Source organism: Lissotriton helveticus, chromosome 1_1 (assembly GCF_964261635.1).
Source record: "Lissotriton helveticus chromosome 1_1, aLisHel1.1, whole genome shotgun sequence".
NCBI lineage: Eukaryota > Metazoa > Chordata > Amphibia > Caudata > Salamandridae > Lissotriton > Lissotriton helveticus.
Genome location: NC_136057.1, coordinates 1,672,364,620 through 1,672,392,489, shown reverse-complemented (window position 1 = coordinate 1,672,392,489; position 27,870 = coordinate 1,672,364,620). Strand labels below are relative to the sequence as shown.

The 27,870-nt window shown below is 46.7% G+C and overlaps 1 long non-coding RNA gene across 1 annotated transcript in view; it reads right to left on the bottom strand.

The window, feature by feature from the left end:
* LOC144773921 (uncharacterized) overlaps nucleotides 1-27,870 on the bottom strand; it is a 324,142-nt gene that overhangs the window by 242,314 nt on the left and 53,958 nt on the right. The gene's annotated exons all lie outside the window — the stretch shown is intronic.

Sequence of the window (27,870 nt, the reverse complement as noted above, 5' to 3'; positions counted from 1 at the left end):
CTATACATCTATTTTACACCTCCCTGTATTATGACTCATATCCAAACGATTTTATTGTTTTGTGCTGTAATTGCATTTATATAGCGCTTACTACCCCATACGAAGCATGGAAGCGCTTTTTGGGCAAGTAGCACTCTACTCTGGAACCCAAAAAGGATTAGTGGTGAATTAATTTAGTGAAATATGTAATTAATTTGAGCGGTGGACATGTTAGTCAGTTATTTGGATTGAAAAGGATAGTGGATGTCTAGACGAGGGAAGGGTTTGCATTTATATAGCACTTGCTACCCCTGACGAATCGCTTTTTCGGCGAGTAGCACGCTACTCCGGAACCCTAACAGGATTAGTGGGTCTTCAGTGCAGTTGCTAACTATAGACCTCGACTAAGCAAAGGTTCAGCTATGTTGGTGGTGATACACACACACGTCTGCATGCAAACATACACACAGCTCTAACATTGCAAACATTTGGTAGTGCAGTAAAATAGTAGAAGCTTGTGCACATCACATATGGAGTATTCAATGAAAGAGGGAAATGATCAATACTGATATTGGAAACATTCAAGTGCAAGTGATGACTAAACTGGGCCTGGACTGACCTACCTGGCAGTACTGCCATATCATAACAGCGGCCTAAAGGGCCAGAGTGGGCTGATTTCATGGCCAAAGCAGGCTGGTACCTATATGCTTCGTGCAACGTTTGAGCTAATTTGGACCGAAATTCCATTACAATATAACCCAGATACACGTATAAAATTGTGCACAATGCTAGTGGGCCCAGTGTGCTTTAAAAAGCACCACTTGCCACTTTTGCTCCCAAAAGCGTGCAGCACATGTACTACCCACGCACCATTGCTTGAATCAAGACTCGTGAGTGTGGAGCACTTCCCACATCGAGGCCCAGGCCAGTTTTGTCTGAGTTCGGCTCTGACGGCCCAGAATCCTGTAGCCATCGTTAGAGGAGTGGCACCATTCGGGCGGGTGTCTCTATGTGCGCGTGCAATGAGTCCCGTGTGACGCACTCATTCCTTCATTAAGGCCAATTTTCTCATTTCATATAAGCAGCCTCTCACATCCGGAGCTGCGGCTGATTTCTGCCTTCCCAGGCTCTTATATTTATCCGCTGCTGATGACGCATGAGAAATACATTAACGGAAATAAAGTATAGCCGTCTTCCCGTCTCCATTGCAAAAACAAAGCGTACCTGCCACACGAGTCACCGTGTGACTCGGGGGCAACACATGATGTTGTATTTGCGGGCGGGGGGGGGGGGGCACAACCGAGTCTTTCTCAGGCCTTCACGAGTCACGCCACTAGTCCACGGGGGCCAGGTGCTGTGCATGTGATCCTGTGTAATTTAAATCATACACAACAGTGATAACCCTGACTGCTGATATAACGCACTTCCCTAACCGAACACCCTCTATTGGAGCTTAAATAGCAGCCGCTATTATTAACCTTATCTATGGTACTGACTCAAGAAGGATGAAAGGCTGAGTCAGCCGCATGGAAAACGTGTCTCCTACGTAACTGATCAACGACGGTGAGCTGTGTTGTATCACATGGGATGGCAGAATGTATCCCGCAAGATGACCATCTCTTAACCCCATCGATGATGGAAGAGCGAACGACTTGTCCTCAGCAGCCATTCACAAGTGAGTGCCGCACTGAAGCCAGCATGTCCCCGATAACGGGAGTATTATTTACAGGTGGTAACATTGGAGAGGAAGAAACACTATTTCCGTTCCTGGGGAAGGACATGTCAACCAGGGTTCTGTTTGACTCGGATCACTCTATTCAGTCCTGCCAAGCATCACGCAACAGGTGTGACGCTCACGCATTTCAGTGCGGTGATCCGCATCACCGCACTGAAATGCCATTGTCACGCATTTTTGCCACTTGTGCCAGGCGCGCCAGTAGCTCCTGTGCCTGGGCTCTCTCTGCTGTTCTGAGAGGTGCTGCTCAGCCCGACTTAGTGCCTAAACAGTTAACCAGACTGCAGCTGAGCTCTCAGCTCTGTGTAGTGTCAGCGGCGCCGCGCTACAATGTATCTCTATGCTCTGCTGAACTGCCTGCTGTCCGACTCCTGTTGCCCTAGAAACTAGAATGCTGCAAATGGTGCGGCGCCGGCGCGGCTACCTCAGACTCCTCATCATAGTCTGCAGGGGGGCCGGGCTGCCCATGAGTCGATACACTAGTGCAGCTCAGAGCTGTCAATCACGGTGGAGCACCAGGGGGCCGGGATTAAAGTTGGATGTGCCGGCTGCGGTAGGGCCGTCACCTCCGGAGGAACTAAGAAGTGCAGAAGCGGCGGAGTATTTGAGAGTGCAGGCTGCGCATGAGACGCAGTCTGTCTCTCTCAACCATGGCCGCCCGCCGCGGCTGCCTGTGCCCCGCTAAAGAAGAGCACAGCTGTAGGCTGCACCTTGACCACCTCCTGGCAGCTCAGCTGAGCCAGCGACAGCTCTCGCCACCAGGAGGACTGCGAGCGCTCACCCGGGGGGCCGGGGGCCGCCCAGCGACGGCCGAGCCCAGCCGGACTGACTGTCCGTCGGCCGGGCGCACGTCGACTGAAGTCCGAGTGGAGAGCTGAGCAGCCTGCCCTGGATAAAGACAAGCACTGGCAGAGTGAGTCAGAGTGGCCAGTGCATATCGTGGGTGGGCAGCAGCAGGTCACTACTAACTATAAGTAAGTAAGTGTCAGTCACTTGTCCACGCTGCACACGCGACGCCGGTGTCACTATGGTAATAGTTTGATTTATTATTTACTTTTTATGTTATGCGTTATAGCGCACACTTTACCCCGGGGTGTCAGAGCGCTTCACAATATGAACAGACAGTACATGAAAAGAACATTATGAGACAACACATATTACACAAAAGTAAACGTTAATTACATGAGGCAAAACTAAAGTGACAATCGTGAGCAAACAAAATACAAGACATAGCAAACGGTGCATTAGAGGAGGAAAAAGTGGCATGCGTGCAAGTTATAAAATCGTGCAAAGTAACAAGTAGAGCCTATAATACTGCACTAAATGGCAGACAGCAAGCACTCAAACACAAGAAGAAACGTTACGTAGGCAATGGTGGCACTTGTGCAAGTATCTGAAGCAAACAAAATGTACGAGGTAGCAAACAGTGTTGTTACAAGAGAAAAGTGACGTGTGCATGTTACAAAATAGTACCAACCACAGGTAGAAGGATAATACTGCAATAAATGGCAGACACTTAAGCACAAGAACAAACGTTACGTAGGCAATGGTGGCACTGGTGCAAGTGTCTAAAGCAAACAAAATGTAGAAGGTAGCAAAGTATGTTACAGGAGAAAAGTGACACTCAGCAAGAGCTCAGAGCTAATAACTTATTTGTAGCCGCTGGCCTCCCGTGACATGCGTTTATAAAAAAAAAAGGCAGAAAGCCTAGGCTGCGAATGTAGGAACAGTAGTTTTCAAAGAAATTGGGTACCGGTGGGCCAGCCAGAAGGTGAGACACTGTCACACAGCAGCACCTACGCAGAGAGGTAAGAACTGAGCCTTCAGCATTATTACAGCCCATTCCCCTTGGACCGTCTACAAAGAGCACACTGCGTCCGATATTCTACTTGCCTGGCCGTAGCCCCATCATGACCTTTACTAACACAAGTCATGATGTGAAACAAAATAATTTCACATAATAAAAAGGGATGTATGATGTTACAACGCAGGCTATTACAACGCCTGCCTTTACAACGCGGTTTTTACATCGCAATCCATTACAACGCATAGCGCTTTGGGGTGCTAGATAGTGAATAGTTTAATTTACTATTCCAACTCCAGTCCCCGTGGACAATAGGGAAGGTGTTGGATAGTAAATTAAACGTATTCCCTATCCTAGAGCGCCCCCCAGCGCAATGCGTTGTAATGGTTTGCGTTGTAATGACCGCGTTGTAATGGTAGTGCATTGTAAAAGTTTCGTTGTAAAGGTTGTTTACCAATAAAAAGCATCGATCTGCAGGGCTGCTCTGTCTGATCATCCTTCTGGAGTCAGAGAGCCTGCTGCCTTTTTAGTCCTGGTTTAGTTTTACCTAATACTCAGCAATAGGATTAGTCTCCTTCCATTGCTGGAGCTCTGCAACAGTTTGAAGAGGTTCTTGAAGTTTCTTGTTGCTCAATTGGCTGTCATTTCTGATATTTATAAGTTTCCCTCGTCTTAATTGCATGATTTTTGCTCGCGAGAAAGTGTCACTCAAAGTCGTTGAAATGTCACTCATAATTTCACCCAAATTTTTAAAATGTCACACATGGCAATCTGAAACCTTGGCAGCTATGTCTGTTTAAGGGGGAAACAACATTCTGTCACATGAACAATATGGCGGCCAGTGAGGAACGTAACCTCGATTTCCAGGCCGAGGCGCAGCATTAAAACCTTACCAATGGCGTCAGACCTGAACCAGGGGGAGAGGTGCAGCTGGTGTTTCTGCTGGAAGCGAAGCCGAGCTGCATTATGGGTAAGGCAGTATAGCCTACCTGCCTTCGGAGTGACACTGAACAGTCTTGTCGACCTACCACAGCACTCGTCCCCTCCTATTTTATTTATTTTTTCGCAGATTTATATAGCGCAGACTCGACCCGAAGGTATTGGAGCGCTTTACATGAGCACCAGTTATGTTACACAAGGACAAATTCATGTTTTTGGTAGGCACTGGGAGATTAAGTGATTTGCCCATAATCACAGGATGTGGAGTCCACCCAAAGGCTCCAATCTTGGTATCCCAGCTCCAAGGTTGGCGGTCTAGCCGTGAGACCGCATCCTCTCTCATATACCCACCTTCTGAGTTCCAAAGTCTTTCTGCCCCTCTGTCCCCACTGCTTTCCAAATAAGCCGCTGGTACCAGCCTTGCCTTGCTCCGCCCCTGTCTGACTTGTGACGTTTGCATATGGCGGATAAGAACAAGCTACTTATCTCCAGCATTGGTTTTAACCTCCCAGTTCAGCCACGAAGATGACGAATAAAACCCAAAGATGGGGGTCAAGCAACGTAACATTTTGGGCTGAGGTTCAACATTAAAATAAATCATACACACGCTGCCTGTAGCTGGCACCCAAAATAACACTTATTCTTTGAACATGCTTTTCCAGACTTAACTACTAAGGTGGCAGGCAGGCTGGCACACGCCATGGGAATCTAGAATAGGCCATGCTGAAAAAAATATTCTTCAGGGAAGATAAGCTTAGATGGAAGGAAGCATGCTGAAAAACAGAGATGAAAATTGTTGCTACAGGAAAGTAACATTTGTCCGTGGGGGTGGTGCAATTAAAGTTCATCTCCCCCTCCCCCCCCAACCCTCCCTCCGCTCCAAGACCCAGGGCTTTACTGGGTGGAGGAGGCAGAAGACACAGAGCTTTACTGGGTGGAAGGCAGGATCGGATTGGGAACAAAATTAGGCTCGGGCACCGAAGGAAAAAGTGCCCCACATTTGTGGATAATGACGTTTCATGAAATGTTGCTTCGTATCAGGAGTAATCTCTGATAAATTAAGTGTTTTAAACTCAGGCGGTCAGTAGCATTTGCCAAGACTAGGCGCACCACTAGACACACAAATATTCCACTGCAATTCATCCACAGGTCACCTCACCTGATCTTCAGGCCTATACATTTCTCTACTTTGGGTGCCTGAATGTGGTTGTCACCTATTGGTCACTTAGTCTGTGCTTCCCTGCAAAAGATCCCTGAATATCCTGTATGTTATCAGACCATGAGTCAAAGAACCATCTGCAACCTTTGTGTCTGGAGGATTCTGTTCACCCTCAAGAACCAGAGGTCTTCCTCTTTTGGTTGTCACTCAGGAGCCTCTCTTTACGCGATGACTTTGGGGATTGCATACAACTTCGTACTTGATGTCTTTTCTAATGTCGGTACAGAACTGATTTGAATCTGGAAAAGCTACAGGAATTCACTCCAAATTATTTTCTTTCTCTATGTCTCTCTATTCCTTTCATACGTGCGGTATGCACCTCTCTTGCTCTCCCGATCACTTTTTGCCCCTCTCTCCAGTTCTTCCTTTTTCTCTCATACTCAGGGCCGGCTTTACAGCTGGTGGGACCTGGTGGGACAATCAGTTTTGACGCCCCCACTCCCCGTGCTCGCCTCAGATTCTCTCACTACCACTGGGCAAAAGTGCCCTTCATCACTCCAGTCATAAGTTATTGCTAAACACAGTGTCCCTCCTGAGGTCAGCGCCCCCTCCACAGGTCAGAGCCCAGTGCGACCGCACCAATCACATTGCCCTAAAGCCGGCCCTGCTCATACCCTACTTCTTTTCCTCTCCTTGGTGTCTCTCATTCTACTGATGTGCTTCAGTCTCTCACATTTCCCCTCTCTCTTTTACTATATTTCTCTCCGTATACAAATCCCCCTCTCTCTCCCACTCCAGTCCCCCTGTGGGCTATTTCTTCAGTTATTTGTATATATCATGCCCTTATTCCTCAGCCATTTTTTATCTCCCTTTAGTTTTTAGGGCTCGGCCTCCGCCCACGAAGGGGGTGGAGCTTCGAGCTCCTAATGCTAAAGAAGAAAGAAAGGATCTCTAGGGGTCTGAACAGACACATTCCTTAGTGTATTTTGTCATCTGCCTAGTGATTCGTCTTCGCTGTGCTGTGTATGTAGTAGCGTTGCCGTGATAGGATGTAAGTAATTTACGCGTGCCCGATGTGGCATATTGTGTGCGAGAACGAGCACGGCAGAGTGATTAATCTTAATTACGAGCTGTCAGAGTGCCCGTGTAATGCAATCCAGATGGTGCGAGCGCGTACACCATTGCATGCAACAGAACAGTGACACGGTAATCTTGCCCTTTATCTTTGGCCCCCCCCCCACTTCCTCCTTTTCAAATTCCTTTCGAGCTGAGCGGAGCCTGTGACTACGGACTGCGAGCCTGAGCTGCTCCTCCCGGCCCCAGCCCCTCCTCTCCTGTGAACTCTGCAGTCTGCAGATTGCACCGGCGGCCGTCCCCAGCAACTTTAAAGGTGAGTGTTGTGTCCTCATGTAACGTAACTGGTGCTCTGTAAAGCGCTCTGATACCCGATGCGGGTCAAGTTTGCGCTATATAAAACTCGGCAAAAAAAAAACGGACCTCAGTGATTTCTTGTTTATATTGAAATACACAGTGTTCAGCGCTGGGTTTTCTCAGATGCACTGGGATCCTTTCCAGCCGTTTGCTCTTTCATTTCTCGGGCCTCCTCCCGCCTCACACGTCGGTCCTTTGTGACCTCTGACCTAAGAAGCCCTCCAAAGATAGATGTGTGGAGATCGTCTCCTTCCAGAGCCTGATTTACCTCTGCTGCTAATTAACTGTAGAGCAATGGCCCTCAGCCATGCATTGAGAGATAAGCTTTGGCCGGTGAAAGGGATAATCTTGCACGTCCTCTTATTAAAGACTGCCCAGCTTATGTCCAATTTATTACGCACGAAATACCTTCCAGCACCGGGAGGTAGGCACTGCGCATGCCACCGAGGCCACGGTGAGAGGCATAACCCGCCCCCTATTTCGACTGACAGTTGTGATGGCAAGTTCAGGTCTCTCAATTGCACCCTGAAGAGTAGGCCCTCCAGCTGGACACCACGAGGACCTGGAGGCACCGATCCTGTAGGGCTGCCCTGCCTATCATTCGTCTAAGGTCGATAACATGACGCTCGTTGAGATGGGTAACAAGAAACTCCATTGCACAGCGCCAAGATAAATAATGTAATACTTGGGGCAGCCTCCGACATGGCCGGAAGGCGGAAGGGTTGCTAGCGGCCTCCGTAGTAAAAAAGCACAAGACAAATTCAAGACTAGGCAGCCTTGGTGTTGGGCTTGCGGATATTTAAATGCAACAGCCCCTAGTTTCTCAGTAGCGCTTTGGGTACTCTCTTGCAAATGAAACTCTCGGTGGAGTTAAACAAGAGGGAGACATGCTACTGTTGAAAGAATAATAAGCTTTTCAGTTCAAGAACTTACATTAAAGGATACGAAGTTCCCTTTCTTTGAGAACGGGATAAAGCATAGGGCCCGCGATTGAATTTAGACCTAAAAAATGGAGGGCATTCAATTAACTGTGGCCTTGTTTATCTAAGTGGCGCTTTATACCGATAGCCGGGTTTCAAGCACTTTATAAGGGAGTAATCCTTTCTCTCGTTACTCAGCCCCTGTGCTAATTACGGAGAGGCTTGTGACGGTGCCACACATTTCCGATTACACGGGATACGGAGGCGGAGAGTAGGCCGCACAAATGGGTTTTGAAAACCACAAGATGCTCCCCGCATGCCGCTTTTATAGCGAAGAGGAGGTGGCCTAACGGCTAGGGCGCTCGACCTCGGCCGAGAGGACCCGGGTTCGAGTCTCGGTCACACGACCCTAAGCAGAAATTGAGGGAAACGACAGAAATCGGGGGAAACGATCCAAATTTGCGTTCTTTCGCGTTCCACTTTCTTCGTATTGCGCACATGCTTACTGTCTCACGGGCAGCCTGATAAGAAAATTGTTTTGCACAGGGGAACGACTTTGCTTTTAGGAGGCCTCTGCGATTCTGTATCTCAGCAAAAGAGTAACCCTTACCTCACACCATGTACAAAAAGTGCCACTGGTGATTCTGAAGAGGCAGAAATACTTGGCTGGTACCTCAGAAGTGGCTTAAAACCCTTGTGGAATGTTCGACTTCTCATAGTATTCTATGCAAGTGTAGTGCTGGTTATCTATACCCGTGACCGTGTAAGTGGAGCATCATTTACACATATGCTGGACAGTACGAATGTCCATACATTAAGGCTGAATCTTCGCAATGGTGCAGAGTAGTGAGTGCAGAGTGCAGAGTGCAGAGTAGTGAGTGCAGAGTGCAGAGTAGTGAGTGCAGAGTAGTGAGTGCAGAGTGCAGAGTGCAGAGTAGTGAGTGCAGAGTGGTGAGTGCAGAGTGCAGAGTAGTGAGTGCAGAGTGCAGAGTAGTGAGTGCAGAGTGCAGAGTAGTGAGTGCAGAGTGCAGAGTAGTGAGTGCAGAGTGCAGAGTAGTGAGTGCAGAGTGCAGAGTAGTGAGTGCAGAGTGCAGAGTAGTGAGTGCAGAGTAGTGAATGCAGAGTGCAGAGTAGTGAGTGCAGAGTGCAGAGTGGTGAGTGCAGAGTGCAGAGTAGTGAGTGCAGAGTAGTGAGTGCAGAGTGCAGAGTGCAGAGTAGTGAGTGCAGAGTGCAGAGTAGTGAGCGCAGAGTGCAGAGTAGTGAGTGCAGAGTAGTGAGTGCAGAGTGCAGAGTAGTGAGTGCAGAGTGCAGAGTGCAGAGTGCAGAGTAGTGAGTGCAGAGTGCAGAGTAGTGAGTGCAGAGTGCAGAGTAGTGAGTGCAGAGTAGTGAGTGCAGAGTGCAGAGTAGTGAGTGCAGAGTGCAGAGTAGTGAGTGCAGAGTGCAGAGTGCAGAGTAGTGAGTGCAGAGTGCAGAGTAGTGAGTGCAGAGTGCAGAGTAGTGAGTGCAGAGTGCAGAGTGCAGAGTAGTGAGTGCAGAGTGCAGAGTAGTGAGTGCAGAGTGCAGAGTGGTGAGTGCAGAGTGCAGAGTGGTGAGTGCAGAGTGCAGAGTAGTGAGTGCAGAGTGCAGAGTAGTGAGTGCAGAGTAGTGAGTGTAGAGTGCAGAGTAGTGAGTGCAGAGTGCAGAGTAGTGAGTGCAGAGTAGTGAGTGCAGAGTGCAGAGTGCAGAGTAGTGAGTGCAGAGTAGTGAGTGCAGAGTGCAGAGTGCAGAGTAGTGAGTGCAGAGTAGTGAGTGCAGAGTGCAGAGTAGTGAGTGCAGAGTGCAGAGTAGTGAGTGCAGAGTAGTGAGTGCAGAGTGCAGAGTGCAGAGTAGTGAGTGCAGAGTAGTGAGTGCAGAGTGCAGAGTGCAGAGTAGTGAGTGAAGAGTAGTGAGTGCAGAGTGCAGAGTAGTGAGTGCAGAGTAGTGAGTGCAGAGTGCAGAGTGCAGAGTAGTGAGTGCAGAGTGCAGAGTGCAGAGTAGTGAGTGCAGAGTGCAGAGTAGTGAGTGCAGAGTGCAGAGTGCAGAGTAGTGAGTGCAGAGTGCAGAGTAGTGAGTGCAGAGTGCAGAGTGCAGAGTAGTGAGTGCAGAGTGCAGAGTAGTGAGTGCAGAGTGCAGAGTAGTGAGTGCAGAGTGCAGAGTAGTGAGTGCAGAGTGCAGAGTAGTGAGTGCGCAGAGCAGTGAGTGCGCAGAGCAGTGAGTGCGCAGAGCAATGAGTGCTGTTATTTATGATTTAAGGAAAAAAAAAGAAATGTCATGAGCAATGCCAATAGCTCTACTTTTAATGATGCCGAGACCATTGCATTGTAAATGCTTGTTATTTCATGTCTCTGTATTTCAAACCTTGCCCCTTTCTCCTGTCAGTCTCTTTCACATCCCTCTGCCCCTTGAATTTCTTTGTACTACACCTAAAGTTATATTATTATGTGTCCCCTTTATTGCTTTGCTGCAGACAGTAACGGAAAGTTCTCCTGTACCTGGAGGCAGCCTTGACACCAAAGGGGAATCCACAGGTGGAGTTTCCTTTACCATTCAATCCATTTGATGAGGAAAATTCCACCAGTGGATTAGATCTACATTAAGCACCTCCAAACTAAGCCCTAGACTAAGATTGATTGAGATAGACAATGAGGATACTGCATGTGAGGTAGTAACCATCCTTCTTTTTTGTCATAGACCAGAAAATGTTTGACGCCCTCTACTTCCTTCCGCTCCTCTTCATCATTTCCGTCGTCATTCACTTTTATTTTTGGAGTTTTATATAGAGCAAACTCTACCCAATGCTATTGGAGTGCTTTACATGAACACTAGAATCGCAGGGTGTTGAACCAATGCTGAGACTCAAACCTGGTTCCCAAGTCGGCAGCTCTGGCTGTTAGGCCACATCCTCTACCACTTTTGTTCCTCCCTCTTCTCCACTTTAGCTTTCCAGCTTTCTCTCTATCTTAACAACCGACCGGTAAAGGCCTTCCTACATCTGGCCCCAATTTCTGTCCTTCTCTCCAATGTCTTCCATCACTTCTTCTCCCTAATCGCTTCCCCCTCACTCCCTCCACCTGTCTGCCTCTCTAGCACTCTTATCCCCTCTTCTCTACTTTTCCTTTCTTCCTCACTTGATTTCCTTTTCCTCTTCCCATATTTTTGTCATTCTTCTCCACTATGCTGTCTCACTTCTCCTTTTGTCTCTCTTCACATTGCTCCACTTGCTTAATCCACTTTGTCACTGTCCTCCCATGTCCATTTTCCCTTCCCTTTGTCATTTTGGCCCAGTATGAACGTTTTTCACAGTAATGTTTTAAAAAAAAATTGTTTTGTGTTGTCAAAAACATTTTTCTTTTGCTCATTTTGGATATTTGCATTATTTTTTATTTTCGTTCAGTGATGAATAGGGGTTCCCTCACACTTTTTAAGATGAGTGGGAGCAGGCGCCTGGGGCTTATCTGTGAAATGAAATGAAGGTTTTGTAAAGCGTATGTATGCCAATGCGTCTTAGCGGTATAGCTGTTGTTGAATCTTGAGCAGAGAGAGCAGGCAGAGGCTAGGATCTGGATGCAAACAGCAACGTTTTTAGCGATTTTCTAAATAGCTGTCTATTGGTTTGGCTTCTCAGTGTAAAAGACAGAGTATTCCAAAGTTTAGATGCCAAATGAAAAAAGCTTCTGCTACCCCATTTTACGGTCTTCACCCTAGGAATGACCAGCAGAGAGGCAGTCAACGACCTAAGATTGTGTTGAGAGATTTGCCATCTAATGCGATTGCTGAAGTAGGCAGGTCTGACCCTGTGAAGGATCTTGTGAACAATGCACAAGGACTTGAATTGGACCCTTGCCTGGAGCAGCAGCCAGTGCAGATCTCTGGGACGCCAGACTGAATTTGGGGATTTTAAGCAGTAGTCATGCTGCTGCATTTTGAAGTGATTGAAGCTTACATAGAGTCTGTAGGAGAGTAGGGTCTGCTTCCTATGGTCACCCCCACTTTTTGCTGTGATTCTCTGGTTTTTCGACTTTAGTGTGGCTGTGGGCCTGCTAATCAGACCCACAGCCTAGCTGTTCTCTCTATAAATTGATACCATGCACTTTAGGTGCATAACAGATTGGTTACTGGGTCACCCTTGTGACCCCCTGTATAGTGTACCCTAGGTACCCAGGGCATAGGTGCACCCTAGGCATTCCAGGGGCTGCAGCATGTATTGTGCCACCCCTGGTTTGCCTTCCAAACTGACACCACAGGTCTGTTCCCACAGCCTGGGTTGTGGTTCTGAAGATTCTGGGTTCATGTAATGGTTCTGGACTCAAGAATTAAAACTTCGTCGAAACATGACGATTTTGGTATCAAAAGACCGAGAATGACGAGCACACCATGTACATATATTTTCAGCGTATTCGAGTAACGATTTCTCCTCGAAATCGCCATTATCGTCCAGAACCCTTGGCTTCCATTTTTATATGTGTTGCCCTTTACATAGGCCTTAATCCAGCCAAATCCATTCCACAAGGACACGTACTCCTTAATCGACTTTCCTGTGAACTGTGCAAGTTGGAACCATTGCCCCAGGCCGGACTCGTTAGGTCAGTTCCCCTCCCAGTGGCCGAACAAGATAGCATCAAGGCTCAACAAGCCATAAAACCATTTCAGCGCACACACCTGCCGTATCTTGCTCACATCTACCTCTGCTCCTTTGCTTCACTTTCTTTATGGTGGGGAGGTGCCCGTTTTCATTGGGGGTCCACCGGTATCTGATGAAATGTTGGGCCTTGCCGGGTGATTTGTTGTAGGCAGCACGAAGTGAAATATGGACATGTCATCATGACTCTGCTTTTTCATTGTATTGGAAATATGTTAACGATTTACTTTACAACCAAGAATGTTTTGCCTGAAGCCTAAAATTGTGTATAAGAAAAGAAGCCTGACTTTGTAAAATGCGACAGTCTCCTGAGAATATACTTCCACGTGTGTTGTACTTCTAGGACACTTGTTACCTTGGTTGCAGCCAATAAATCGATCTTTGACTTCACCTAGAAGACTCTGAGTTTCTGTGGTCTGGATCAGGAAAAACCCGAGGTCTCTGGGTGTACCCTGACACCGCTGGGTTACCGGTGTCTGTGCCGGTTCTGAAAAACCCAGTACCTCAGCTGGCGCCCAACGTTTGGGGCGATTCCAGTGGTACCAGTCAGCCAGAGGATCGTGAGGAGCTTCGTGTGAAAATTCCGGAGGACGGCCAACCACCTCATCGACCCCTGCATGTCGACGTGGTCCGAAGGTCTTTGCTGCGAGGTTCCCCGCTTCCCGACGGCTACAAGGACTGCTGCCCTGGCTATTGCCCTGATTTGGACCCTTGAAGTTTGGTAGAGCAAAACACTAAGACGAGTCTTCTGGTGACATCATCGATATTTCAGTTAAGTATAAGTGGAGCGTCTCCCAGTCCTTAGTTGGTCTTAGTCTTGGGTATCCTTTGGGATAATTGTTGGTACTTGCAAGCACCAAAACCGAAGGACTCGTGTATTCACGAGAAATATCGTAATCGATAATCCTTTGAAGTTTGGAACTAGACTAGAGAGCGAAAATGCCTAGTCTTAAACTTGGAAATTTGTTTTGTATTGGTGGTAATAATAGGGATTCCGATTTGGAGGACTCATGTCCGGTTCCTCCAGTTGGAACTCCAACTTACGAGTTATATGTGAAACATGGGTTAGGCCCCATACCATGCAATGAAGTGTGGATCAAATACACAAGAAAAGATGGTGTTTTAAAATGGCCCCAATATGGTAGCTTTGATACCGAAATCCTAGATAACCTTGAAGTTAAACTGTTCAAAAAGAAAGCCCGGCCGGCAATGTTCGACTCTTTTCGACTATGGCGTAAGGAGGCCAAACAGAAGGAAAACAAATTAGCTAATAAAAATAAGAGAGAAGGAGGAATTTCAGTGATGCAAGCTGCTATGCAGTTTAAAGACAATGAAGAAGAACAGATAAGTGAGCAGTTGCACAGGCAACGTAAAATGGCGATAGATAAATGTTATCCAGTTTTGCCGTCTCTTCAGCAAGAGGCAGCAAAAGAGCGTGAAAAAGATCCATTAATGTCGCATTTATTAAGTTCACCACCCCCCTATGCACAAAATGCCACGGCACCTCCACAACCCACCCTTGCCCAACCTGTGGTTGTTATGCCTCCTATTCCTCTGCAGCAACCACCAGCTACTCTTCAGCTGGCTCCTACTCCTTTGGTGCAGCCTTCTCAAGGCCCACCGATCACACCTGTTTCTACGATTTTGCCCACTGTACTGTCTACTTCTCCTAATGCTCCCTCTACGATTTTGCCTAGTGCCCCTCCTATTTCTCCTGATGCCTCCTCTGCTGGTATCTCTGCCTCTGCCTTATCTTACCCTGTTCTTCCTTCAGTTTCACCCTCAATCTGGCAGAAAATGGCCAGCACTGTCACTAACCTTCTTTCACCTCTTTTTGGGTCGCCTACCACGACCCCTAAAATGGAACGAAGACAGTTGCGAAGTCGACTGCCTGACTATCAGGAGAGAGACTCATTGAATCGTTTAGCACGAAAATGGGTTATGGACACCGTAAAATATGATGTAGAGTCGGTCATGGAAGTCTTCCATCAATGGGAAGCACCAACTCAGAGATATGTTTTTGAACAGATGTGTGTTTTCCTTTGCGAGGATTTGGAAGACAATGGTCTGGAATGCATCCCTCAAGAGATGTGTCGTGCACGGTTTAAGTTTGGGGAGGGCATGATTGTAGGTCCAGAGGTGGAAAAAGAAGTTGAAATGTTGTTATCATATCGGAGTAAGGGAAGCAGTTCTGGGTCACAATCTGAGCCTAGTGCATCTAGTAGGAAAAAGGCGCGACAATACCCAATGAGAGAAGTCCCCCCACAATGGAGAGAGGGCGACACAACTGTTGAACCACCTATTCTGCCACACTTTCAGCGTGTATGGGTACATGTCCCATGGAAGCGAGCTGAAGTTTTAGCACTTACACAGACATTACCTGATCCGCGTAAAAATCCTGCAGGATATTACAAAGAGTTGTCACAGACCGCTGGATCATGTATAATGAATTTAGCCGATATCGATATGCTATTTGGGAATGTTGTTCCACAGCCTTTATGGGGTAAAATTCGTCATACAGATCATGATCAAGAATTAGGTGACTCATGGGCTAATATTGCCGCTGCAGACGCCGACAAGTTGGTGGCGCTAAGCCTGAGCCTTTGATAGCAGAACTCCCTGGTAGAATAGTTGATTACATGAAAACGATAATACCTGCGATACGTGTAAATTGGGATAAGTTATCTGCATGCAAGCAGAAGAAAGAAGAGACAGTCTCAGATTTCTTCACCAGGTTTGAAGAGACATTTGTCGACCACAGCGGTCAAGATATGACCACAGAAGGTGGTCAGAGATTGTTTGTCGATAAATTCGTGCACAATCTGCTTCCAGAATTGTGTAAAAAGTTAAAGGATTCAGAAAGTTCTTGGGCAGTCTCATCTTCAGCGCAGATATTAGCTACCGCCCAATATTACGAAAATAGAGACAAAGACGAGAAAGATAGAGTAGAAAAGAAAACTAAAGAATTGAAAACGAAGGTTTTGCTACAGCAAGCGTATCCGCCACGTGGTGGTGGTAATCAAAATAATAATGGTCAGAATAATTATCAGGGTAATTTTCAGCAGCCTCAACAGTATCAGAGGAACTCGCAAAGAGTTGAGTATACTCAACCCCGTGTACCTGTAGGCCCCAACCAGTGTTCATATTGCAGAGAAGAGGGTCATTTCAAGTATAATTGTCCTATTCTATTACAACGTGCAAATGGAGTTTCTGGTGTGAGAGGTCGTGGCAGTCAGCAAGCACCTAGAGGTAGAGGGCGTGGAAACGCCCCTCAGAACGCACGTCCCCTTCCACCACAAAATTCTATGAATAGATTCGATCAGCAGAACAACGCATCTGACAGGACAGCTCAATACTATGTTGATGATTACTATACAGAAGATGAGTATTTAGAGGGTAATGATTGCTAGGACAGCCATAGACAAAGAGAGGGAGTTGTTTCAGTTCCAGTAGACCAGAGTGGACCTTACGTCGAGGTGATTACATCAGGTGTGTCAGAGCCTTTTCTGTTGGATACTGGTGCTACAAAGAGTTCTATTATGCACTCCAAACTCCCTGGCGCACCATTGTCTGGCGAAATGAACGTTTCTGTAGGTTTTTCTGGCGCCCCAGTTAGAAATCCGATTTCTGCCCCTTTGTCTCTCTCTGTTGGTCCTTGTGAATTCGAAGCACCCCTCATTCTGACAACAGGTTGTGGTGAAAACTTGTTAGGATTAGATTTGTTAAAAAGGTTGCATGCGACTTTGTACTGTTCTCCTTCGGGAGTACACCTTACTCTAGGTAAGAAAGTAGTTTCTCCCATGTATTTGTCGAGGGACAAACTTCCGGCAGAATTGTTGTTTCTCCCAGACATTCCTTGGGCCACTGGTCTTAATGATGTAGGCCTTTTAGAAATTCCACCATATGTTGTAACATTGAAAGCCAATGTTAAAATGCCACGAATTCCCCAATACAAAATCTCGAGTGAAGGTGAAAAAGCTTTGCTAGCGATCGTTTACGAATTAATTGCAAAGGATGTGATTGAAGAAACGCGAGGTAACGTTTGTAATAGTCCAGTTCTGCCTGTTTTAAAACGAACTGACCCTTCTCAGCCACCTGTGTACAGATTCGTGATTGATCTGAGAGAGGTGAATAAAATAGTTGTGCCTCAATTCCCAGTTGTCCCCGACATTACCACTTTATTGACTATGATTCCAGCATCTGCCTCTTGGTTTTCGGTAATCGACCTGAAGAATGCCTTCTTCAGCATCCCGATTGCTGAGGAGAGCAGGGATATTTTTTCCTTCAGTTTAGGAGGTCGCAGCTTTCGCTTTAAACGCGCTCCTCAGGGCTACTGTGAAAGTCCATCAATATACAGTCAAGCTCTAAAAACACAGCTTGATACAATTGTTTTACCTGAAGGTGCTACTCTTGTACAGTATGTGGATGATTTACTCATTGCCGCAGACACTGAGGAAATTTGTAAAAAGGCCACGCTGTCCTTATTGCGTCATCTGTGTGATCTTCATCACAAGGTGTCACTTTCCAAACTGCAGTATTGCCGACAAGAAGTGACCTACTTAGGTCACCTCTTATCGAAGGAGGGAAGGAAACTGACCCCAGAAAGATTTCAGGCAATAGCGAAATTGAATGTGCCACGAACACAGAGAGAAGTGCGTGCCTTCTTGGGCATTACATCGTACTGTAGACAATGGATTCCGAATTTTTCGTTATTAGCCAAACCCTTGGTGGCATTAACGTGCAAAAATACACCCAATCCCATTCCTTGGTCTGAAGAGTGTCAGGAAAGTTTTCTCGAATTGCGCACAGCATTGTGTTTGGCTCCTGTGTTAGGTACCCCCGATTACAGTAAGCCTTTCACATTATATGTCCACGAGAAAGAGGGCTGTGCATTGTCTGTGTTGACTCAGTTGTTTGGAGGTAGGCAGCGCCCATGTGCCTATTTTTCGGCGACCTTGGATCTGGTAGCACAAGCATTACCGAGTTGTTTAAGAGCCACAGCAGCAGCAGCTGTCTCTATTCGACAGTCTGCTGGTCTAGTAATGAATAATACACTAATCGTAATGGTCCCGCATGCAGTAGACACATTGTTAAATAGAACCAAGACACAGCACTTAACTAGTGCTCGACTGTCCAGTTACGAATTGACACTGCTAGCGAGCCATGTGCACATAAAAAGATGCAGTACCTTAAATCTAGCTACGTTGTTGCCAATTACAGAGGAGTCAGATGTTTCGGAACAGCACGATTGTTTTCTCAGAACGGAGGAAGAGACGAAAGGGAGAATAGATTTATTCGACACTCCTCTTGCGGAGTGTGATGGTACATTATGGGTGGATGGTTCATGCTTTAAGCTCCCGAGTGGTGACACGACTGCAGCATATGCCGTCACGACGTTGCACACAGTTGTTGAAGCTGCACGTGTCCCACATAATTCAGCTCAGGCAGCAGAATTAATTGCACTAACGAGAGCATGTGTGTTGTCTAAAGGGATGAAAGTGACTATCTACACTGATAGTCAGTATGCATTTGGAGTGGCTCACAGTTTTGGGCAATTGTGGAGAGAACGTGGTTTCCTGACTTCGCATGGAGCTAAGATTCAGCATGGTCAGTTGGTGAATGAGCTTCTTGAATCACTGACCTTGCCCCTGCAAATGGCGATTGTGAAATGTAGTGCTCACAAGAAGGTGACTGATGATGTTGGTCGTGGAAACGCATTTGCTGATGAAATCGCGAAAGAAACGGCAAAGAATGTAATGAGCCGAATGTACGTTACAGGCCCTGCAAGATCGACTGGTGATGTTGGAATGTGTGAAGACACAGTAGAGAGCGTGAAGTCCATTCAAGCTGAGGCCACAGAGAAAGAGTTGAGTACGTGGAGAGAAAGTACGGGTAGAATGGATGCAAATGGTTGCTGGATTGAATCATCAGAGCATCAGAGATGGTTGTTACCTGATGCATATGTGCTTGCAGTGGTTACAATGGCTCATGGAATGGCTCATATCAGCGCGAAAGGGATTTGCGAATTGTTGGCCCCAGTATGGAAGAATTCAGGGATTCCCAAGTGTGCAGAGAATGTTGTCAAGAATTGAATGGTATGTTTGAAACACAATCCTGGTAGGGGAACCCCAACTCCAGCTGGTCATTTTGCACCTCCTACGTACCCGTTCGAGGTTTTGCAGCTAGATTTCATTCACATGGAGAGGTGCAACAATTTAAAATACGTACTCGTTGTTGTTTGTGCCTTCTCAAGATGGGTAGAAGCCTATCCCCTAAAAGACAATACTGCCTTGTCCACAGCAAAAGCCCTTGTGAAAGAGTACTTCCCCAGGTTTGGAATGCCTAGAATGGTCTGGTCTGACAATGGGAGTGAATTTGTGGGTCGTGTGATGAAGAGAGTGTGTGAAGGGCTAGGTATCCGGCAGAAGTTCCACGCTGCAAATCACCCCCAATCAGCTGGATTAGTAGAATGCTACAATGGCACTTTAAAACTTAAACTGGCCAAGATCCAAGCGAGCACAGGTCTTAAATGGCCTGACGCTCTACCCTTAGCACTCCTGTCCACTAGGATGACTGTACATTCACGAGTGAAACTTAGTCCATATGAAATAGTTTTTGGCCGGCCAGCCAACATATGGGGAGTGCCTAGACCCACCAAGTTCAGCGAGCTTGAACACCCTATTTTGCTTAACTATCTGTATGAATTGACGGCTAAATTGCGTGTTTTGCATCAACAGGTCCACAACACCCTGCCTCCGGTCTCTGAGACTCCGGGTCACGCCATTGACCCCGGTTCCTGGATCCTGGTGAGGAATTTCCAAAGAACAAAGAACGACCAGCCCAGGTGGACCGGGCCTCATCTCGTCCTTCTTTCTACAAGATCAGCCGTTCGGGTGGAGGGGAAGGCCAACTGGGTCCACGGGATCCATTTTAAGAAACTCCCTTTCCCTCTACCCTACGACCAGTGGGTCCAGATGGGGTGTCGCTGACCCTGAATCTGATACCGTGTCACATACCGTCCCTTTTCATGACTTGCACGTAAAAAGAACTGACTCTGAACAAGAAAATGAGAACATTTTGCACGAGGCTGTGACACCATCCGAGCGATTGAACATTGCAGACCCTGACCTTCTGTTCCAAGATCAGACAATACCTGGGAAACAGCGATACAATTTGAGACCGAGAAAAAGGAACTAGTAAAACGCTTTCTTTTTGCAATTTGAGACTAAGATCCATGGACTAATAAAAACCGATATTTTTCTTTTCCCCCCAAGTACTATTTTTGAAAGTGCAGCTCTCCCATCTAAGAAACTTGCTTATTTTTGTTTTTTCGAACCGCCATCCGGGTTCCGCTGCTAGGGCCGCGGTTGATTAAAAGTCTTTGGGGTACAGCTGACGACGTTAGGTCGGTAGTTCTGGTTGGTCCAAGGGAGTTGCCCTAGACTGACAGAAGCATCCCTTAGCAGAGGCAACCTACCACCGCGGGCAGCACTTTAGAGAGGATGGAGTTTCCCGATGTGGAGAGACCTGCCAAACAAGAGACATTAAAGCGCAGACTGTGCAAGGTGATGACAAGGAAATGCTTTATAATATTGTGCATTTCCATGCTATTAAGTGTCATGATATTTTTAGTAAGTTATGTTTTATTCTCTTTTCGTGTAACATTTGCACCCACTGCATCCCCCATACCTCCTCCCACTGTTTCTTCTCATTCTTTCCACCCTTTGCCTGACCACGAATCAAATAGGAGATTGGAGTTCGTTAATAACTCCTTTGTTCAGTTGTTACACCAACACCAACTCGTAATGAACACAACTAACTGTTGGGTGTGCGGTCTTATGCCTCACACAACGGATAAAGGTATCCCCTATTTGGTCCTGCCATTTAGTCACAATGGTTCTGTATGGGAATATAGGACAATGTTCATTTATGCACACGAAATATACCCCCTACGTTCTGTAACAGACAATCCTAGGAAAAGTGCTCTAGTCAAGGGTATAGTGGATATGATTAAGGAAGGTATTTCTTATGAGACTATCCCTAGAGATGAGACACTATTATACATAGGATGGAACATGACTGGGTATGGAACTACTCTGAGTGAAAAACAGCAAGCTAAGAGATCGTCCCCGATTTGGATTGTACCCCATCAGGGTCATCTGTGTCTGCAGGGTAATGGCACGAATCCCAGGGCTCAGTTAGGGAAGAGTGTCTGTACTGAGACGTATGTTTTTGGATCTCAGACTTCCCCTGCGTTTTTAGCAGCTAAGGGTACTTATTTCATCTGCCACGATAGAGCCTATACATGGTTGCTCCCTGACTTTTCGGGCTCATGTTTTGTTTCCTTCCTGTTGCCTCCCACCTACACAGCAGCGGCAGACTACCACCGGACAAGGATAGTTAGAGGTGTTTTGAGTGAAGAAGACACTGCAGGTCAAGAATTTGGGGATTTTGCAAAGGGTTTTCTGCCGTTCTGGGGATCCATGGCTAACAGCAGGAACATAAGGCAATTGACAAGGGTAGTTGAGTCCACTGTGATAGAAACTACTGGTGCCCTTAGTAACCTGACTGCTGAGCTCCAGTCGGATCGACTTATGACCCTTCAGAACAGGGTCGCTTTAGATGTCATACTTGCAGACCGAGGTGGGGTATGCAGATTGATCCAATCTAGTTGCTGCATCTTCATCCCTGATAACGCTCCAACAGTATACCAGGCCATCTCCAAACTACATAAGATTTCCGAATCTATTCATGTGGATAAAGGAGATTGGTCATTAATGGGATGGCTCTGGGAACTGATATCTGCCTGGGGATGGAAAATTCTGATGGTCATTGGGATGGTCTTAGCCATTCTCTTCCTGTTCTGTCTGTGCATGCAGTGTGCTCACTGCAATATGTGGCCTCTGTGTTACATCATGTGTAAGGAAGCCTGTATCAAGAGATGAACTGAGTACTAGAATGATGTTACAGCAACATCTCAATGACTTTAGGAATATAGATCTGGACTCAGATTAGCATGAGGATAGATTAATTGCCTATGTAAGGGCAAAAGGAGGGTTTGTGGTTCTGAAGATTCTGGGTTCATGTAATGGTTCTGGACTCGAGAATTAAAACTTCGTCGAAACATGACGATTTTGGTATCAAAAGACCGAGAATGACGAGCACACCATGTACATATATTTTCAGCGTATTCGAGTAACGATTTCTCCTCGAAATCGCCATTATCGTCCAGAACCCTTGGCTTCCATTTTTATATGTGTTGCCCTTTACATAGGCCTTAATCCAGCCAAATCCATTCCACAAGGACACGTACTACTGCAAGTTGGAACCATTGCCCCAGGCCGGACTCGTTAGGTCAGTTCCCCTCCCAGTGGCCGAACAAGATAGCATCAAGGCTCAACAAGCCATAAAACCATTTCAGCGCACACACCTGCCGTATCTTGCTCACATCTACCTCTGCTCCTTTGCTTCACTTTCTTTATGGTGGGGAGGTGCCCGTTTTTATTGGGGGTCCACCGGTATCTGATGAAATGTTGGGCCTTGCCGGGTGATTTGTTGTAGGCAGCACGAAGTGAAATATGGACATGTCATCATGACTCTGCTTTTTCATTGTATTGGAAATATGTTAACGATTTACTTTACAACCAAGAATGTTTTGCCTGAAGCCTAAAATTGTGTATAAGAAGAGAAGCCTGACTTTGTAAAATGCGACAGTCTCCTGAGAATATACTTCCCCGTGTGTTGTACTTCTAGGACACTTGTTACCTTGGTTGCAGCCAATAAATCGATCTTTGACTTCACCTAGAAGACTCTGAGTTTCTGTGGTCTGGATCAGGAAGAACCCGAGGTCTCTGGGTGTACCCTGACACCGCTGGGTTACCGGTGTCTGTGCCGGTTCTGAAAAACCCAGTACCTCAGGGTAAGGTGGTGTAATCACCCCTTACTTAGATATAGTATACCTATATCTACCTTTACATATAGACACATATACACCTATAAGCCACTCCTATGGTAGGCCTCGACAATCCTGGAGGCAGAGTGCTTGGTTTTATGTTAGAGGGTTCCCTAGCATGAGCTGAGCCCCTCTGCAGCTTTCGGAACCATCTCCTTATAGCTGTCCTATGATATAGCCATACCATATACTCTTAAGTGCATTATAATCCTCGCGGTTTATGCTAACTTTGGTTTGGCTTTATCAAAACATGTCGTGTAAGGTGTCAAACACTTTGGAATACTACCCCCCCACTAATTCTGGCGGCGGGGGTAGCATTCCACCCTTCTAGAGGCAAAAGACATGTAAGTTACTGCTTTACCAGGTTAAAGTTAAACAGAGCCTCAGCATCACAAAATGGATGCTGCAGCCACAGACACGAGTCTGCCCTCCTGCTGCTGGACGAAACTCCAGCAGGGGAGGCCTGGACAATAGGCTTCATGTCCAAGGAGGTGCCAGCACCTCCCCAGACAAGGGTTTTGTGTATTGGGGCAGGGAGAGCTGCATTCAGTGAATGCATCTAGACACTGCCTGGGGCACACAAGGTGCTCCATGCATAGCCCGGTTCAAACCAGTTGCTGGGGCACTCCAGCCCCAGCTCTGGAACGAAACTGGACAAAGAGAAAGGGGTGTAACAATCCCCTTCTCAGGTCCACCCATAGGAGGGACCTGGTCAGGTAATCCAGCCCCCATCCTTAATATAAGTATAGGAGCTGTGTCCCTGGGACTTTAGATTATCCTGGACGAATCTTTGAAAGACATATCTTGGACATCGACATTCCATTCTGACTGGAAGACGAAAGACATCTCCCTTGTGGTCAAGGAGTAACCACCCAGTGCAAACAGGCACCAACAGCAACTTTGCCAGTCTGCAGTTTCAAGGCTCCTGTCAGAACCCGAAGACTCTGCGTCTCAAGAACTGGACTTCCAGACTTCTCTGACCCTGACCCACATCCACAGCAAAGCTGAGACCCGTGGCGGACACGAGAGACGTGGGACCGGACATCTTGGACATCCTGCATTTCGCTACCTGCACTCCTTTTCTGAAGCCTCAGTAAGTTGTGCATTGGGGTAGGAGAAGCCCAAGCCCGAGCACCATTTGCACCAAAGCCCAGGCCCCCCCACTCCGCAAGTGTCCCGTGGGCCCCGCCTTTGCATTTGTGCTTGATGCGTCTTCCCGGTTCCTTCCCCGTTGGCTAGTGAGCCCCCTGAAGACGCCATCTTGAATTTACTTTGCTTTCCTGGTTGTTCCAGGCTTGCTCCAGCTACCCTGAAAAGGAGAAGCGCCACAGACCTTGCTGGTCTGCAACAAAGCCAAACTCAACATCCTGCGTGGGGTGCGGTTGCCAAGGCTTGTTGGGTCCAATCCGGATACCGACACCGCAGTCATCTAGATCCATCGTGGGTCAGCTTGAATTCAGCACCTGGTCATCGTCGATGCCTCCTGGACCTCGTGGCTGAAGAGACAAACTCACCTTCTTCGCCTTCAAGCACCCGACATCGCCTGGTTCCTTTCTGGTCACTGGCTAGTGACCCAGACTCTGTCCCCTCTGCTTTCAGGTTCTTCACATCTCCGATCCACCCTTTGGGTCTCCCCGGACACTTTTCTTCTGGTCGCCTGCAGCACTTCTTTGCAGCTCTCCATAGAAAACGATGATGAAACCCGACCCGAAAAGACACCTATGCACCCGGCTTCCCTGGGTGAGGTAACACAAGTAATCTGGTGCTCCCATGGATCTTGACTCTCGAAGTGTCCTAGTTTAAAAGGGTTGCATCCCAGTCCATCCGGAAGTGTCCTTAAATTGTAACTTTGTATCTTTACGATCTCCATAGAAAGTCAATGGGAACCCGCGCCTGTGTTTAGACACTGCACGCGGCTCCCGTGGGTCTCCTACTTCCTAACCCTTGGTTGTTTAGTATAGCCCCAGCGATTCTACGGGCCCTAGGCCTGCTTTCTAACTCTCACATGGTACTTATACCACTTTCTTAGTATATGGTTTGTGAGGCCCCTAGGGCATAACGTATACTGTGCAACACATCGTATATTAACTGTGTGACTTGTATTGTATTTTGACCTCTGACCTCATAAAGAGTGCAGAGGGGTTGTGTTTAGACTAAATACATATATATTTGATATATACCTTGTGTGGTGTCCTTTCATTTGGTATTCAAGGGATTATATATGGTAAAACAACTTGCTTAACTCGCCTACTGAAGTCTTAGCCTGACGACTGCTGGTTCATGCTACCACTAGGATAGCTTTTTATAAGGTTGACTTTACAACCACCATCAATAAGGGTCGATTAGACTGGTGCAAGGTGCCCTTTAGAACTAGTGGACCTCATATGCCAGGCTAACTTCTCACAGAGTCATCTTGTTTGCACTCTGATACAGGGCATTACAGTAATCGATCTTTAATCACACCAAGGCAACAATCACTGTTTTCCTTAGGTCCATGGGTATGAAAGGTAAAACATTTCTTAGGATCTTCAGCGTGTAGAAGCAGGATGATGTAATAAGATTGACCTGGTCCGTTAAGGACAGCTGGTCACCTAGAGTGACACCTAGACTTTTTACCTTCTTTACTGGGGATAGACAGGGCCCGGCTAACTTTGGCCACCAAGATGTGTTCCAGTATTTTTACAGAATAGTACCACCTCAGTTTTGTCGGTATTCAACTTTAGACAGTTGTCACGCATCCAGGGCCGTCTCTAGGGTGATGCGACGGGTGCCACCGCACAGGATGCGGACTCTTCCAGGGGGTGCCATGTTTGGAAGTATTTTATGGCTTCAAAAGCACCTGCTGCTGCTTTGCTGGCCTCTGCAATTTTCAAACAAAATAAAAATGTCAAGATAACACGGAGATTAATGTTCTTCCTGGAGAGAGAATGAGTTTTGTCAAGTGGAAGTTTTAACTTATTTTATGGTGGCACAGAGAGTTAATGTACCTGCTGCAAATAATGTGTACCATGCAGATCACAAAGTGCATAGAGTTTAAATAGGTCAGTGCTTTTGTCAGAGAGATCCTTTTGGTACTAGCAGTGTACATGTTAAAATCCTAACATGGAACAGCGAGCTAATAACTGTCATCAAAGAGCTGCATGCCAACTGCAAGGTAAAGATTAGAGCATTATGATGTTTTCCACCGTTTTTCATTATTCTAATGTTTCAAAAAGGGTTGACTTTGGTTAAAAATATCCTTATTATTAAATGTAGCCCCCAAATACGGGGCTATATTTTAAATTCTGTGTTTGTGCTTCTATAGACCAAGCACTCTTAAACTATAATGTCTACCAGTATGGATGACATGTGACTCACCTTGCAGTCTTCTGGCTTACGTACCATTTCGTATACACTGATTTACACACATATGATTGATCGTCTGTGTAATGTGTGTGTGATGTAAAGTGCTTTTGACACCCTACATTGGTATAGGTGTTGCTATATAAATAATTAAATACATCTGAGAGAGAGAGTGGTTATAGAGACTTGAGGGGGCACTCTTAAAGGTTAGTATCGAGGGAGTCTGTGGGGGGCACCAACAAACATTGTCGCACAGGGCGCCACCAGAGCTAAAGCCGGCCGTGCACACATCCATCTGATGTTGTGGATAATACATTTATTACATTTTATTGCCACGTCATCTGGCTTTGATGACAGAGACACTATTATTTGTTTGTCATCCGCATAACAGATAGCAGTAAAGCCATGAGAGCGTATGTTTAGCCAATGGGGTTACATAGACATTGAACAAAGTTGGAGATAGCGAGGATCCCTGGTGCACCCTGCATGGCAGGGCATAGTGATGTGATTTGTGTTCTCCCATCACTGTTCTCTGTTTGCTAGGAATGATCTTAGTATATTGGAGGCTTCGCCTCTGATCCCCATTTCAGATAAGCGCCGGATGAGTACTTGATGGTTTAGCTTATCAAACGCAGAGGAGATGTCTAGCAAAATTAATATTGCCTTCCCTCCTACATCTAGCTGGATGAGGATCTCCTTGGAGGCTGCAACAAGTGCACTCTGTACTATGTAAGGGCCGAAACCCATGTTGTGCAGAGTCCATTTTGTCGTTTGACTCTTGGAAAAGTAGCAGGTCTTCGTCAAGGGCTTTTTCAAGAATTTTGGATAGAAACGGCAGACAGGAGATTGGCCGATAATTTCTAACCACCGTAGGGTCGTGTGAGGGTTTTTTCAAGATGGGCCGTACTAGAGATTTTTTCCAGATATTTGGAACGGATTCTGCATCCAAAATATTATTTAGGAGGGGTGTAAGGTAGTCTGCAATGGTATTAGGGACCATATGAAGGACCATAGCTGGAAAGGGGTCCAGTGGGGATCCGCATTTAGTTGACAGTATAAGCCTCTCCACTCATTCGGGCGGCAAATGATTGAACTTTATTAGGCGAGCCTCCATAGTAGCCTCAACTTGATCTAGACCACCCAGCTCGCCTGGGATATTCCCAGCTTGAGGACTGGAGAACTCGTCGTATACGTCTTTTACTTTATTGTAAAAAAAAAATGCTAGTTTACCACAGAAATCTGTGTTGGGGTGAATAGTTTGCTTTCACCGAATTTCGATAAAACCGTGATAGTTTTAAAAAGCTCTCTGGCTGAATTTTTTGCAGAACTAATTTTTCTGCTGCTAGAGACATAATAGAGCCTCTTGGATGGCCATGACAGGCAACCTATCTCCCTGTACAGCCCCTTTCACACCACCCCCTGGTAACATTATTGCTAGCTGTGATGCTCAAAAAGAGCACATCCACTCCCAGTGGCCTCTCTCACTGTCAGGCTGAGAGACTCAGGACAGGAGGAGACCCACCACATGCTGCGCCTGCTCAGTTTGGCTCATTGTCCTACCGCACAAGACAATGAGGCTGACCTTATCTGTACTTAGTTGTAATGGGCTCTGATCTTCCCTCTCACTGGCAGTGGGAAGCAAATGTTATCTTATCTAAATGTGAAAAACTGGCCCACCAGCTGGCCTTGGCCTCAGGCCCCTCGGGCAATGGCCGGTTGCCCGCCCTGCAATCCGGCACTGGTGGAAGGGGCAGAAGACACAGAGCTATACTGGGTGGAGGGGGCAGGTATGAAGCCCCTATTTCAGGGTGATACATTGATGCTCCCATGACACGCCAGTCAGTTTTCATCCTTCCTTGTTCTCCAGTATGGCTTCCCCCATAAATTTGACAAGAAGTGGCCTAAGCCTAAGAGAAATAGCAAGAAACAGTACAGGATCATACATTTACAGG